Source organism: Diabrotica undecimpunctata, chromosome 3 (genome assembly GCF_040954645.1).
Source record: "Diabrotica undecimpunctata isolate CICGRU chromosome 3, icDiaUnde3, whole genome shotgun sequence".
Lineage (NCBI taxonomy): Eukaryota > Metazoa > Arthropoda > Insecta > Coleoptera > Chrysomelidae > Diabrotica > Diabrotica undecimpunctata.
This window is the reverse complement of record NC_092805.1, coordinates 37,155,856-37,173,027: the sequence shown is the minus strand read 5'-3', so window position 1 is coordinate 37,173,027 and position 17,172 is coordinate 37,155,856. Positions and strand designations below refer to the sequence as shown.

The 17,172-nt window shown below is 31.7% G+C and overlaps 1 long non-coding RNA gene across 1 annotated transcript; it reads left to right on the top strand.

The window, feature by feature from the left end:
- The first annotated feature begins 709 nt into the window (after window positions 1-709).
- LOC140435559 (uncharacterized) lies at window positions 710-13,493 on the top strand. The gene is made up of 2 exons (XR_011950175.1): window positions 710-862; window positions 13,281-13,493. It is a non-coding gene; the product is annotated as an uncharacterized lncRNA (long non-coding RNA).
- Window positions 13,494-17,172: the final 3,679 nt, after the last annotated feature.

The following is a 17,172-nucleotide window of genomic DNA, read 5'->3' as shown; positions in this document are numbered from 1 at the left end:
ATTGCACTCAATGCCAAATTGTATCTCGCTTTTAAAGCGTATACTTAACGGATATTGTACGGTTCTTCGACTCAGCAGATAGATCGATAGTTAAACAGCAATTTGGCTATCTTCCCTTGAAATGTCAATTTTTGGAGTTATACCGTTTTTCCACTCACCGATTCAATTCGGTAAACAGCAACCTGCAAGCCAAAGGAACTCTTCTATTGTTGGCTTTTAACGTATAATTTAAGTGCATCTACTTTATCGTAGGTGGCGAGATATATTAATTGACCCATTATATAATACGTCACAGTATATACCACCGTCCTCTACTTTGGAAATGCAATTTCCTTATACACAAAATGCAATTTTCATTTCACCACCATGAATTTTATTCACAAACTTTCCTAATACTTTCCCGAATCGAATGCATGCAAAGTTGCATAGCGATTCATCTTGCTGCGGAAAATTGGTAGGTTTAATTCTTTTTAGTGCTTTATTTCCTCGCATGGAAATATAGTTAAGCAGACATTATCAGGTTTTAACTGTAAACCAACGATATATTATTTTATGTTGCTGTGTAAAAGAAAATGCCAATTCTGTATAATCAAATTGACCCGCCCATGGAATTTTATTGCACAATATATATTTTTTTTAGACAAAAAATTATCACCTCTTGTATGAACCGGATGACAAATTTTAATTCAGTTCAATTAATCATCATTTCCTGACATTTTGCTAGTCAGCGCTTTCAATATAAATTTCACTACTAAATTTTTATTTCCAATAAAACTTATACAGCATCACGAAGTATATTTGACAAAAAATTATCTATAAAATGCGTGCCTGCCATTTGCTTATTTTTGCAATTATTATGTTGGTAAGTTGCGTTTAATGTGTTACGTGGAATTCTGTAATTGCGTACGTGTTAACTTTTTACGTGTTGTTTCTATTATCTCGACTGTTTTAATATCTATTTTTAATTAAGCAGAAATTATAAATATATAATTTGGTATTTCGATCGACAACCGTTTTGGACATATATTTTTTGAAAATAAAAGATCAACCTCACTTTGATGTTTTGAAAACTAAGTAAACTAATTATATCTCACCATTAATTCCAATTATGCCAATACATTTTATTGAAAGTTCTAAGGTACCTAAGTAATGTTATTGTGTGTATTTTTTAAGACGCGTTACTGTGGCGACTTTATTTATGGGTAGGTCATGAGAACTACTATACTGTAACAAACGATTATTTTATTATTGTAAATCATATAGGAGAACACACTTATAATACTATCCTAGTAACTGTTGGTTAGTTTGTCTAAGTTGTAGTTTTAATATAAACATCAAGTTCTATTTCAGTGCATATTTCTTTTTAAGATTCTTTTGTTTTCGCTGACTATCTATTAAATTCCCCATTTTTAATTTACACTGTATACCTTCTTCTTCTTCTTGTGCCACTCCTGTCGGAGATGGGAAATCATCAAGGCTATCCTGACCTTGTTTACAGCTGAGCTAAATAGTTCATTCGTGGTACAGCCAAACCACTCTCTCAAATTACGCAGCCATGACATTCTTCTACGGCCTGGATTCCCTTTTTCTTCTATTTTTCCTTGCATTATATTTTAAAGTAATGCGTATTTATGTCTTTTCATCACGTGACCCAAATATTCGAGTTTTCTTCGTTTGATCGTTGACAAAAGTTCTGGGTCTTTTCCTATCCTTCGCATTACTTCAAAATTTGTAACTCTGTCAACCCAAGTTATCTTCAGCATTCGACGGTAGCACCACATCTCGAAACTTTCAATATTTTTTATATTGTTCTGCTTGAGAGTCCAGGCCTCTGCACCGTATAATAGCGTGTTAAATACGTAGCGCCTTAGCATTCTTAATCGGAGAGGGATGCTTATATCTCTGTTGCAGAAGAATTTCCTCATCTTTATGAAAGTGGCCCTGGCAATTTCGATACGTCTTTTTATTTCATTGTTTTGGTCTCCATTTTCGTTTATTGAAGTACCCAAGTATTTGTAACTTGATACTTTTTCAATTTGAATCTCGTTTATACTAATATGTGTTGGTTGTTTCATGTTCTTACTGAAGACCATATACTTAGTTTTTTGATATTGATACTTATGCCATAATTGTTGCAGGCAATATTTATATTTGTAAGTAATCGTTGTAATTCTTCTACTGTTCTTGCAACTAGTACAGTGTCGTCTGCGTATCGAATATTATTTACAACCTCTCCATTGATTACGATTCCTTCGTTTGCTTGCAAAAGGGTTTCCTGGCAGATGCTTTCGCTATAAACATTAAATAGCAGCGGTGACAAAATGCATCCCTGTCGTACTCCTCTACGTATTTCTATTGCTTGTGATATCTCATTTTCTATTTTGATGTTAGCTTTTTGATTCCAATATAGATTGAGAATTATTCGCAGATCTTTATTATGTATGTCCTTCCTTTCAAGAATGTCTTTTAGCTTATCATGACGTACTCTGTCAAACGCTTTTTCAAAATCGATAAAACATGCATGTACTTCCTGGTTAAGGTCTAGGCATCTTTGTGTAAGAAGATTCAAACCGAAGAGAGCTTCTCGAGTATCACTAATATCTGAATCCAACTTTTGATAAACTCGGTTGTGGATGACTTTTAAAAATATGTTTAGTATATGGCTCATTAAAGATATTGTTCGATGTTTGATGTATACCTACATCCAGATAAAACTTTTCGTACTCATAAGATATTTTATGAATTAAAATTTTTTGTCCTTTTGTGGTGGTTCATTTTATATCTTAGTTAAATATTGTTACAATCTTATATTTATTATCTTTTTATGATTTTCAGTTTTTAAAGTATAATATTGTTATAATTTTTTCATTTCAAACTACTAAGATTATTACCGGAATAATATTTTGTGTATAAATAAGTGTTGAGTAAATGCCTTATTACTAAGTAAATCCTTATGTTACCCTTATCATATCAAAACGACTGCGGTATCAGGATTCCCTTTATTTTTGAATTGTATATTTTTCCGTATGTTGACCAAGTTTCTAATACCTAAATATCTAAACATCTAAAAATAACCTTTTTTACCAAAAAACATATTTTTCTGCATGAATTTTCATTACTACTAATTTTAATAGTCCAGTCTACCAAGGTAAAAATGTGGTATAACCTGCGATTTCTTTGAAGATTTTTATAAAATTTTGGAAATAAGGTCTTCTTTCCCTCCACATTAAAATCTAACCTAATAACTTGGTCTATATATACATTTGAAATAACAAAAATTGCCGAAGAGCCAAATTTTTGTATAGACCTAGGGTATACCATAACAAATAAATTTTTGAAAGTCCCCATCGATCCCATGTGTGCAAAAAAAGTTATTCGGGGTCAAAGGTCAAAATTTGAGATTTTTTGGGTTTTATTAGAAAACGGTAAGTTTTATCAAAAAAAAAACCTTAAACCGAAGTTGTAGATCTTAAAATTCTCTACAACAATAGTCCTTATTATTTTTTTCCTAAGAGTTGCCATTCCTGAGATATCACAATTCTAAGAGTCACATTATACACGATAATATGCACACGTTTCCACACCATCTGTGAGGTAGTGTACTCGGCGCGTTTCTTTTTACCGTTGTTTCCCCCTGTAGGCCTACTCCACTAACTGTTTTGACAATTTTAGGATAATTTAAGGAAACAATACCGGTCGAGTTCTAGATATTACCTTATTATTGATATTGATTATTGATATTGCTATTGATTAGGTTAACTATTGTTTTGATTTCTTTAGATATTTTAATCAGATTCATGTTCTTGAAAGTCTACTTTAAAAGTCAAGTCTTCTTCGCTTTCATCTTCTTTCACTTCCTCTTGGATGTTCAAAAATTGTTCAAATTTGACTGAGTCATTGGTCTCTTCATTAAAATCACAGGAGTCTTCCTCGGTTGTACTAAATTGGACATTTGAGCAACACTGACTTGGCAGTTGGTTTCTATAAGTTTCTTTTGGGTGATAGACGGAATGGGTGCTGTGAATTCCTTTCTACTCTCTCTCTCTCTCTCTCTCTCTCGGGATTGCCCTTACGTCTTGTTTGTTGTGTAACAATATTATTATTATTTTTTTTATTTTATTAATATAACGTCCCTTTTTCATTTTTTTTTAATTATTACCAATTGGTTAATTCATAATCACTTAAGGTAAAAAGAGTTTTTTTTTCTTCTATTTGTTTCAGATATTTTCTGTGCCATAAAATGTTTTTTTTTCTTTTTTAATAAGAGTACTTCTCCTCTTTCTCTTTAAATAGGTACCTAAAGTTCATTTTACGTAAAGTACTTAACAAAGCACGTCTTGATATTTTTGGAATATTTTCATTAGATTAAAGACAAAAGCAATTTTTTTATAGCTAGTAATTCCTTTTTAAAATAAACTTCACGTACTGCACGACGAATGGCCTGTTTGGTTGTATTATCCAATTTTATATGTATTATCGTTTGTTTTATCGTCTGTTTTAATTACTCTGTACACACTAGCTTCGGAAACTTTTTTAAAAATGCTACATAATGTAACTAAATGGCTTACTTTATATTTAAATGGGAATAAGCCACAATTAAAGGTTAAAATACGTTTATTGACGTTTCAATTTCCACTTCGGAAATCGTTCTCAAAATACAAACATTAGTAAATTAAACAAATTTTGTTTTTTATCACTAAGTAATAAAAAACAAAATTTGTTTAATTTACTAATGTTTGTATTTTGAGAACGATTTCCGAAGTGGAAATTGAAACGTCAATAAACGTATTTTAACCTTTAATTGTGGCTTATTCCCATTTAAATATAAATTAATTTAAAATGCCACAAGAAAATAGCTTCAGAACAATAAATGGCTTACATTCATCGTTCGTTCTCTGGCTCGAAGTCCTTTATACACATTTTCGATCATGTTTTTTTTTCGGGTGTTAAATTGCGACGTTTCTTTTTGATATAAAGTTTACTTTGACTATTAGCAGTCATATTTATTATTCGTCACCAATTGAATTAAATTAAATTACTAAAAAATTCACAAAAAGTAAACGTAAAAGCGCCTTGTACTAATAATACTACAAACAAACACATACAAATACAATAAAAAGTTACCCAAATAATGGCGTTGTTGCCAGTTACATAGTCTTAATCTGCGACGACATTGTCGGTCTCGGACATTATCTAACATTAGAGAAATATATAAACTATAATACTGCATATAACTTCAAGTTGAATCATACACAATGTATTTCATATAAAATAAGATCTCTTCTATCTGAACGTATATTCTTTGAACAGTCAGAAGAAGAGGGTTTTTGTCAATTTTTAAGAGATTAAACAGATTTTGCAATAATCCACGAACTTGTTTATACAAAAATAATTACATTTTCTGCCTTTGTCGGTTTTCGAACAACAAAATATTTTTTTCTAAAAGGTAAACGTTAAATTTTAATGGTCTATATGACAGATATAGAAATAACACGATATACTCAATAGCAACAATCAAACTATATAAACAATAATCATCTCAGTTTAGAACTAAGACAAAGAATGGTTAAGTATATTTGGTCTTTGCTTTTGTATAAAGCAGAAGTGTGGACACTAAAAGTATTAACTATAACCAGAACTGAATCATTGGAAATGTGGATCTATAGACGAATGCTGAAGATACCTTGGATAGCAGGAAAAACCAATGAAGAAGTGTTAAGGAGGTTCAACAAAGGTAGAGAATTGCTAAATGTCGGAAAAAGTTTTATCTGGGACATACAGAATTCTACAACTGATTCTTAAACTCAAAATAAAATGCCATAAACGTGTAGGAAAAAACAGGTTTCTCTTCACGTGAAGAAGAAGGTACACAACCAATTCCCGGGACCTCTCCTACTTTATAATTCTAAGATCTACTCCGGATGTATCCTCAAAGAAGCATTCGGTAAGGAGACAAGCCTTAAAATCAACTATCTCAAATACGCAGACGACACGGTACTTATTGCTTACAATGAAAACAGAGTTGCAACGACTTATAAACAGGGTGACCGAAGCAGGTAATGAATATGGGCTTAATCTTACTTCTAAGACAAAACTTATAATTTAGAAAAATGGAGTTAAACCAATGAACATTAAAGCTTATTAAATACAGTTAGAAAGATTCAACAATATCACCTATTTGGTCGCCAACCTTAACGATAACTGAGATATGAGTAAAGAAATACAATACGCATTGAAAAAGCCAGCCACTTTCTATAAACTAAAGAAAATTCTCATTAATAGACACATTACATTAAATCTGAAAATCAGATTATTATGCCGCCAATTGTTCCCCAGATTGTTGTATAGCATGAAGAACTGGACCCTTACAGAGACAATTATAAACAAATTGGAGGCATTTGACATCTAGATTTACCGACGAATATTACGGATATCTTGGATTAGTCAAATAAGAAATGATGTAGTTTTACACCGAATAAAAAAGAACACAGAAATAACGAAAACAATAAAAATTGTAAAACAATAGAAATAAAATCTAGGATAGAGAAAGCAAGATCTGCATTTTAAAAAATGGTTAAGCTATTCAAATGCCACGAATTATCAGTAACCATGAAAATCAGGTTACTACGATGTTATATCTTTCCTATATTATTGTACGGAGTTGAGTCGTGGACTCTTACAGATGCTACCTGCAAAAAAATTAAGTCTTTTGAAATGTGGCTTTATCGTAGAATCCTGAAGAGATCCTATATCGACCACGTTACTAACTAGGACGTTTTTTTAGAATGCAAAAAGGAAAAGAGTTGTTAGCCATAATAAAAACAGCCAAAAATGAATACGTCGGTCACATCATGAGGAACAGCGAAAGATATGGGTTGCTGCAATTAATTCTTCGTGGAAAAGTAAAAGGAAAACAATGACCAGGAAGGTGAAGAATTTCGTAGCTGAAGAATTTACGTACGTGGTTCAACACAACAACCACAAATCATTTCAGAACCGCAGTTTGCAAAATACAGATTGCCATGATGGTTGCCAATATCCGAAAGGGATAGGCACTACAAAAAGAAGAATGAGACATCCAGAGAGGTATAGCGTTCTACACCTCATAATACAGGCCAAGATCGCTGGAAAAGAGGCTCAGGCTGAAGAAGAATATCCTAGCTCCGAAATCTTCGAGAGTAATATCCCAGAGACATCCTCTAATCTGTTTCGAGCTACCACAAATTTAAATAAAAAGAAGTTATGATTCCCAATATGATCGCCAACGTTTGATAATCGGACAGGGTACTGAAAAACTACCCTGTCTGAAAAACTAGAAGATATCAAAGAGACAGAGCAAGGAAACTAACGTATTATTTTATGCATTAAATAAAAAAATATTCTGTTCTCAAATATATCCACTGTTGTGAGTTAAAAGCACACGAAATTAATTCTTCAGACCTTATTTAAATAAAGAAAATTAAATTGCAATATTCACTTTCAGTTTTGTTATCTTCCCATTGAGTAAAATTCATTTTCATTTTACATTTTTATTACTTTATTATTTATATCCTTATACTGAAACACTGGAACGTATTCGTGATATCATTAATAATAACTGAGCACGAGAAATTGGTTCCTAGTTTAAGATGACACGCTCCTTATTAGTTACTTTTATTACCACATAAAATTTTCGTTGTCTTGAAAATGTTTTTCACGTTCTAGTTGATGAGACTATACACCGTCGTAATTATTCAGTACATAATAATGTAATAAAGACCAAAACCACAAATTAAGTTGAAAAATTACGACAAAGTTTTAATTATTATAAGAAATGATAATATAACATATTATAAAAACAAATTATAATTACAAAAATAGATATATTATGAAATCATACAGCAATCCATTGCTTCCGCATAACGCGAAGATTTTAATACCCCAAAGTTTCGTTTTATTCTTAATATATTTATGTCTATCTGTCCCTTAAATAGCTCCATCTGTTTATATATGCAGAGTTGCAATTCTAGAGGCAAAGAAAGGCACTTTGTTCTTATATAATTATATAGTGGCCTTACTTTTCACAGTCTGTCATTTTCTATCTGTCAAATTTTTAAGATTTTTCGTTTTTAAATAATGTAGGTTAATTCAGAGGCGCAGAGAAGTTAATTCATTGGTGCAAAAACGAAGCAGCTCCTGTAAGTTGTAGGGGAAATATAATGAATATTCAGATGTCTCCTTATTGGATGTGCAAAAAGGAGACAGCTCGGGAGCTGTCTCGTTTTTGCATGGAATAAATAATTTATATTTTAACCGCTTCGATGCAGCACCTGCAAAATATGGAAGACGCCACCGTGGCCTTGTTGTCGAGATGCAGCGTTTAGTAGGTTGTTATTCGTCTTTATTTACGTCGGTATTCTGTGCATTTTATGAAATTTAAAAAGTCTGTTGAATAACGGCAAACTGTTGTGTAGTAACAGTTCAAGCGAACAATTTTTTTTCAAGTTTTCAACAGGAAAGCTGAAAAAAATCTTATATCGACATTAAAAATAAAAATAAATAACTGAAAGGAGAAAGAAAAACTGGCAAAAACTGTAATTGTAAATTTAAATGTTTTCAAAAAATTTAAGAAGTTTCTTTTAACAGTTTTTTTAACATTTTGGCAAAATTTAATGATATTGCTAATAAAGAAAAACAGGACATAATATGTCTCGAGGGGCAAATAGTTATAAAAAAGGTTGCCAGATCTAGACCTAAAGTGGGTGGAGGACTAAAATTTTGTTTCTGTGAACACAATATAAAACGGCGCAACTTTAAACAGGGTTTGTAGAAAGTATATGGCGTTAGTAAAAAAAGAGTAAAACTTATTGTAAAGCACTTTAAAATAATACTCCAGCACCAATGCATGGAAAACACAACAATCGCCCCGATACGATACGTGAGGATATAATACATCAAATCGATTCGTATATACAGTCATTTCCCAAAAGATCATCGCACTATAGCCGTAATAACAATTAAAACAAGTTTTATTTGTCACCTGAGCGAAATATGCTAAAAATGAATGGGCTTTATCTTCAAAAGTACGAGCCTGATATATACACTGCCATCCAGAGAAAGTGAAGCCTTAAGTAACATATGACTATTTTCGTAGGCACTTTATTTCATATTATAACAACTTGCCAGACGGACACTTACCAGACTTGCGACAGACTGAATAACCTCATATTAGCAGAGACAGATGGAGAACTAACATGGAATCTTATAACTCAAAAAACACTGCATGAGAAGAAGGCAAATTATGATAACTACAGCTTGCAAAAAAAAATTAAAACATGGCTCAGTATCTTTACACTCTTGCAAATACTAATAAATTTGCTAAAATTATATAAAGGTATCCAGAACCAAGATATAGTTTGCTTTCTTGTGATAGCGGCTTCGGATTGACTGAAAAGAAGAAAAGGAAACAAGAGAGGATCATATAACCAAAAGAATGGGTTGCGCTGGTAAAAAATTCATGGCGCAAAGTTATAGTGGTTCCAGTTTCCCAAGAAATAATTTTGAACTTCGTTGGTCATTTCAGTTGAATTTTAAAAAGTGCGTTTCAAACCAAAGACAACAAAAATTTACTATATTTACCATTTGAGCGATGGAATATACGAACGAAAGACGTGGAATTCAGTATGTCAGCCAGTTCTTTCCTTAAGGACTTGTTTATTCTACAGAAAAAAGGCGTTACGTTGACTCTACCTCTTCCGTCATTTCGCCTATACAGTGATGAGTGTCTTACCACCCGGCAAAATAGCGGAAAGGATAGAAGACAGATTAAGTTGTGAGATAGTACGAGATAAAGCTAGTTCTTAGACGTGGCTATTTGACTTCAGTCATAATTATACGGATGACCTCGAAAATATTTTATTTTAATAATTTCTGATGTTAGAATAAATGATTGAATAAATTAAGATATATTATAGTAAAAAACATTAATTAGTAGCGATTTTAAATTATAAATCTTTAGTTTATTTAATAATAAAAATAACTCAACTGAAATATTTGACTAAACCAAAGGTAGGTATGTTCTGTCCGAAAACAATTAATGTATATGGAATTGGTGTAATAGTTAGAGACGTGGTCTATTGACAAGAAGATTGAGGTTCAATTCACACCAAGGATAAAATTTTTGTTTTACTCAATCAAAAAATAATAGAAAATATGATACATATTAGGTAACAATATTCTTCTAAAGCTATTTTCTTGTGGCATTTTAAATTAATTACTATTTAAATGGGAATAAGCCGCAATTAAAGGTTAAAATACGTTTATTGACGTTTCAATTTCCACTTCGGAAATCGTTCTCAAAATACAAACATTAGTAAATTTACTAATGTTTGTATTTTGACAATAGAAGAAGACTAATGGATGAATCGAGAGAAGTGGCAACTGGGTATCGGAAGACGTAGGAGAATGCCTGAACGTATATATATATATATATATATATATATATATATATATATATATATATATATATATATATATATATATAAGAAAAAAAACAGTTAAGATTTGATTTCACGTATATATATCGCGTCTGTATATCCGCTTATACGTATTTCACCCTAAAAGGGATCTTCAGACGCTCTATTCACAGACGCTCTAAACGTGAAAATAAATCTTTCCTGTCTTGAGAAGCAACTCTAACATGGCTTCGTATGGACGCAAATAGCGACATCTGATAATAAATCTGTAAACTAATTTTTCGAAACCAAATTTAGATTTCTGCTTTAATCGGTGCCTTCTACGAATTGCAAAGCAAAACAAACGTTGATAAAGATGTTATTAGAGACATGGGGAATCTAAAATTACATTCCACAACATATCTCCTCAACTAAGCAAAAATCCTTAGCGAAATGGTTTCTAGTACTCATAAAGAGTATACCGGAATAAAAGGAAAAAGACAGTTAAGATTTAATTTTACGTATAGTGCGTCTATATGAACCAACATGGATCAACGTCTGTTTTTCTTTGCAATTCTTAGAAGGCATTGATTAAAGCAGAAATCTAAATTTGGTTTCGAAAAATTAGTTTATGGATTTATTATCAGATGTGGCTATTTGCGTTCATACGCAATATATATATATATATATATATATATATATATATATATATATATATATATATATATATATATATATATATATTATAGAAATCTTTCTTCATGGATTGTGTATTGTACTGTTTAAAAATGGCTTCGATGTATAATCAGAATCTCCAAATAACAACCCATTTCTATTATTCTATTATCTATATTTTATCAAACTTCTTATCAAGAATACAGAAATATTTTATATTTTTTGGAATCCTATAGGTACTGCTATTATTTAATCAATAGCATCAAAATCTCTTGGAAAACGGCAATTAAACCATTTTTTTTAATTATCAAGATTATGAAAACTGAATTGAATGCTTAAACTAAGTGAAGAAAAATAGGTAGAATACCCACTTTTATAATATTTTATTAACAAATATTATAACAAAACCTCTTAAAAAAGTCTTTATCACTACAAACATTAAAATGATCGATTCTGTCTCAAATATTATATTCTCGCACTAAAGTTTACAAACACTAAACATCATACTCTTTGATTTTAATAAATGTTCTAATACCGGATCCTTGTCTCTCATCCACAATAAACTTCTTATTCGGTACTTTATTGGGCAAATAAATATTTTACGTTTTATCTGTTAGATAAGTTTATTCATGTCAGTTGGTAGTTTAAATCTTTCGTAGGTAGCGCTAGTTATTTAGATCTAAACTAACATAAAGCTTTAAATTATTTTGTTTATTAAATCTTACTTTAAAATTACAGCAACTAATATTTTTGCCAATTTTGCGATTAATCGTATTATTAATTATAATGATATTTAATTAATATTTTTAATTAAACGTATTGTTTCAAGAACAAAATATGATTGATATTTCAGATGTTGTTAGTCCAGATTTCTTTCCTAGTAGTGGCGTAGTGACCTTATCGGACAAACAGTGTGACGTTTCGTCCTAACCTTTTATATAGATAGATATTTAATTTAAAAACTATTAGATAAAAAGAAATATAATAAGACTTACTCACAATCAATTTAATTTTACCACCAAAACGACCCTTACTACAATTTGCTAAGCATCTTCAGGTCTATTGGTACCAGGTAAATTAAATGATGCTGGTACAAGAATTATTAAGTAATGATTTGTAAAACATAGTTCAAACTATCCTGGATTGCTGGTGATTGGTGTTATTGTAACTATTTGACAATTAGCGGGGAAGTTCTTGAGGGGAGAGATATTGTAATTGTTTGTTAAATGAAAGTGATGTTTTATATTATTTAAATTATTAAACTAGACAAGTAGTAGACAAGTAAACAACGTCTTAAAATCAAGTATACAACAAAAAAACTAACTTTTTACCAGTGCCTCTCCTAATAAGTGATGTAGTACCACCAAGTGTCCCCCTTTTAAATTGATGTCTGTTTTGCCTTTTTGATTGTGTTTTGTTTGTTCCTAAGTGTCTTTGATTGTCCTTATTTATTTTAATTTTAATATATTTGACTTCACAATTTTCAGCCAAAACAGAAACCAAATTCAATTTATTAAAGTTTGATAATTACAAGTTAAAGTAATTGCACACCCTCATAAATATACATCAACCTTCATTCATTGTCATACAACTGTCCTTTTAATAAAACTTCAATAAATTAACACACATATCTAAAATATATATATGGAGTAAATACCTTTTAATAATTTAAATAATATAAAACATCACTTTCATCTAACAAACAATTACAATATTTCTCCCCTCAAGAACTTCCCCGCTAATTGTCAAATAGTTACAATAACACCCAACACCAGCAATCCAGGATAGTTTGAACTATGTTTTACAAATCATTACTTAATAATTCTTGTATCGGCATCATTTAATTTACCTGGTACCGTTAGACCTGAAGATGCTTAGCAAATTGTAGTAAGCGAAACCGGTCGTTTTGGTGGTAAAATTAAATTGATTGTGCGTAAGTCTTATTTTATTTCTTTTAACCTATTTGAAATGGACTCACACAAGCAACACATTCATGATTTAAAAACTATTGTTAAATATTTCTTATTAGAAGTCTTAGTCTTAAATTTTAAAGATGCATCTCTCACAAATTTATTTCACTATTTCACATTACTTTGGAAACACCCTGCATATTATCAAAACAAAACAATTTTAAATAGTAGAATATTTGTTAAATTTTTGTTTTTCCCGTAGTTGTATTGTTACGGAAGCATTGAGTGCATGCCCGGACCAAATCCCAATCCAAATCCAATTCCAGGTCCGAACCCGAACAGTACCTTCGCTGCTACAGGTCAAGTCTCTCAAACTTTTTCAGCAGGTGGAACTATTGCATTTAATTCAACAAAATAAATAAGTGTAACATAAGTGTAACATTAAAACTGAGAATAGATTAAAAATTTAAAGTAACTTGTAGATATATTTTCTTTTCATTCCCATTATCCATGGTCCGTGTCGTAGTGTCTCCGTCGAAGGCTATCGCCTATTTTAATGACTGTTAATTTTGCATAACAGTTTCTTTACTATTATGTTGCTGTCTTTCGGTTGTCATTATTTTTAGTATCTTATTAAGGAGCAGTCCATATATAATAATAGCCCAACAGGTCTACTGACCCAAGGTTTGTTTTTTATCTTCAACGTATCTCCATATTGTCCTATCTCTAACACTGTTATTCCAGTTTTTTACTCTAACATTCTTTAGATGCATGTACTTGGTCTTAGCACCTTATTCGTGGTCTTCTTCTTTCTTTATTGCTTAACAGTTATAATATAATAGTCTCCCGTTTTATACCGCTTCGCGGCTTTGGGAGTATAGCAGGGTAGTCTGCTATATCTAGGGCCTACGGTATACAAGGAAGGTAACATGGCCAGTGGTACGCTTCAACCGCCTATTATTACCCCTGGTTTTACCCAAGGTGCTCATTTTATTCAGGCTGAGTCGACCTGGGGCCTATAGACATTTTAAAAATGTCTAGTTGTTCTTGCCGGCGGTAGGATTCGAACTCCGGACCACCGGCGTGAGAGGCAAGCATCCTACCGCTTGCGCTACGCAGGCCCCAGCCCAGGCCCTGCTTAACAGTTTCTTTTCTAAAATATTTTATTCAGCTTTGCTCTCTTTGCTTCTCAAAATATACGAGTCATATAATTCGTCATTTATCTCTTCTGGCTAAACACCATCCCTCTACTTTTCACCTTAAATTCTTCTTAACAATGTATATTTCCATATATCCAGATATTTTTCTACTGCTTTTATTGAAGTTTAAGTTTTACAATAAAAGTTACTGTTGGTTGTACCACGTTTTTGTACAGCCAGATGTTAGCCTCTTGTTAATATTTTTGTTTTATTTCGTCTTGATTTGATATTTTTACGTTTATATTTTCTCTTAGATATTTAAATTTGAATACTTTTTTTTTATTTTCCCCCGCTTTTGTCTCGTTTTTTTTGTAAGATTTTTTTTTAAAATGAACTCATAACATCATTATCATTTTGTTATGTGCTGCTAGGTCTATGGTTTTGACATTTTTTTCATAACAAATTTCGCTTTTCCAAGTTTTTGTTAGCATTATCTAATATTTTATTAGTATATTCGTCATTCAAGTATTTTTAATAAATTAATTTCTTCTTCATTTTTTCCTTAGATTTGTTGTTGTGAAGTTCATGAATGTCGAGCAATGCCAATCGTTAATCCTGTTACCAGTGTAACTTACGTTCCAACTCAAGCTACGACTCAGACTACGACTACAACCACAACTGTCAAACCGAATTCGGCTTCTAACACTTATACTTCGTACTCAGCGTCTGGCCAGGTTTATTCTGGATATTCAGCTGGTGGAAGTATTTCGTTCAGTTCAAACAAATAATTAAAATGATATTTTTATTTATAATACAATAAATAAATATAGTAGTAAACGATAGCTTGCAAGAAATTTTTTTGATAATATACCCTTAAACACAAAACACAATATAAGAGGAAAAACGACTAATAGAAAGCTTTGCTACAACTGACAACGCGTGTTATCAGGCAGTTGCGCAGGTACTGTCTTACTCTACTAGTGATTACTGTTTAACGTTCGGCTGATAATGTTATGTCTCTTACACTGACTGATTCAAATTTTCACGGTTTATGTTCCGCTAATTTTTATTTCAATCTGCGCTTCACAGTATAACTTTTTAACCACTTTTACCTTTCGAATATGCTGGTGTCTATTCAGTCGTAGTTTAACAAGTGGACAATGTGTATTATCGTTGATAGATTATAAATAATACAAAAGATATTCAATCAGCGGCATTATTAATAAGAATTTGGAATATTATGTACGATTGTGTCCCACAAACCGACGTTATAGTTGCCGTTACATTTTGAGGTAAGAATAATTTGTTTGATTTTTTTGTTTACAGTACTGATTTATATTATAGTTTAGAAAATACGTTTATGGTAAATTACGAGAGTGAGAAAGAATGGCTATTGTGGTTTCATGGGGAAGTTTCAACTGATTCAGAGGCAGAACCAGATGATGATGATGGGTGTTTGATAGACGACTATATTATAGAAACTATTGAGGATATAGACTCGGAAGAGGAGTTTAAAAATGAACAAAACACGCTTATTCTTCAAGAAATGTTTATCGAACAAGATGCAAGAATACCCTGTCTTATCGGTAAAGATGGAACTACCAGGTGTCGAAAATATCCTGCATCAACACGGAATGGGAAATATGGGAATGCTTCTTTTTTCCAATTATATTGGAAACATTGTTCCTTACACCAACAAGAAATGCAAGCCTATCACGTTTCGCAAAATCATTCTTTTAGACAAAATAAAAGTATTATTGGGAATTTTATAAGTTTCTGGTACTAGTAAAGATAAAATAAGAAACTCTGAGAATTTATTTAGGGCAAACAGAATGGATATGCAGATATTCAGACTTACTATGTCCCGAATACGATTTCAGTTTTTGTTAAAACATATTCGTTTCGACGATAAAGCTACCATGCAAGAAAGAGTACAAGTCAGAAATTAACTTCAATTAGGTTTATTTGTCGATGAGTTTGTATCTAATTTCTCTCATTACAATATGTATGCTTTTACTACGATTGACAAAAAACTCAAAGCATTTCGAAGTAATTATTTCAAAATGTATATTCTTAAAAAACCCAATCGTTACGGAATAAAAATATATTATGCCTTAGTGGACGCAAAAATGTTTTATACTGCAAATTTGGAAGCGTACATAGGAAAACAGCCTGCCAAATCATAACAACGTGATAATAGCTTGGGATCAAATAGAAATATCACGCTTGACAACTTTTTTATCAGCTTGCCTATGACGGAGATACTAAGGCAACACCGTCTTACTAAAGTTGGAACATTACGTCTAAATAAACGTGGGATACTTCCTCAAATGTTATAAGCAAGTCCAGAAAAATCCATTATATTCGCTTTTAGAGACAAGTGTACTTTCGTTTTGTATTCTCCAAAGCGAAAAGGAAAGGTCCTGTTATTATCGACCATGCATTACTATGATGCTACGAGGAAACTGGCAAACCGGAAATAATCATGGACTACAACAAACCGAAAGGAGGTGTCGACGTTGTTGAGAAAATTTGCGAGGCCTACAATTGCGCTCCTGTAACTCGTCATTTGCTAATTGTCATTTTTTACATTATCATGAACGTTGATAGAATAAATAGTTACGTCATGTACACCTCGATCTTCTTCTTCTTCATTTACCCTGTCCTTTCAGAACGTTGGTTACCATCATAGCTATCTTAATTTTATTTACTGCCACCCTAAATATCATGCTTGTATCAGCACCATACCAATCTCGCAAGTTCTTCAACCATGAGGTTTTTCGTCGTCCTGGACTGCGTTTGCCTGCTATTTTTCCTTGCATGATATTTGTAGCAATCTATATTTGGGACCTCCCATTACATGTCCGAAATACTCCAGCCTTCTCTGCTTGATTCTTTTTATGATCTCAGTAGTCTTACTGAGACGTTCTAGTATTGTGGAGTTTTGAATCTTCTCTACCCAGGAAACTTTTAAAATTCTTCTATAGCACCACATTTCGAAAGCCTCAAGGCGAT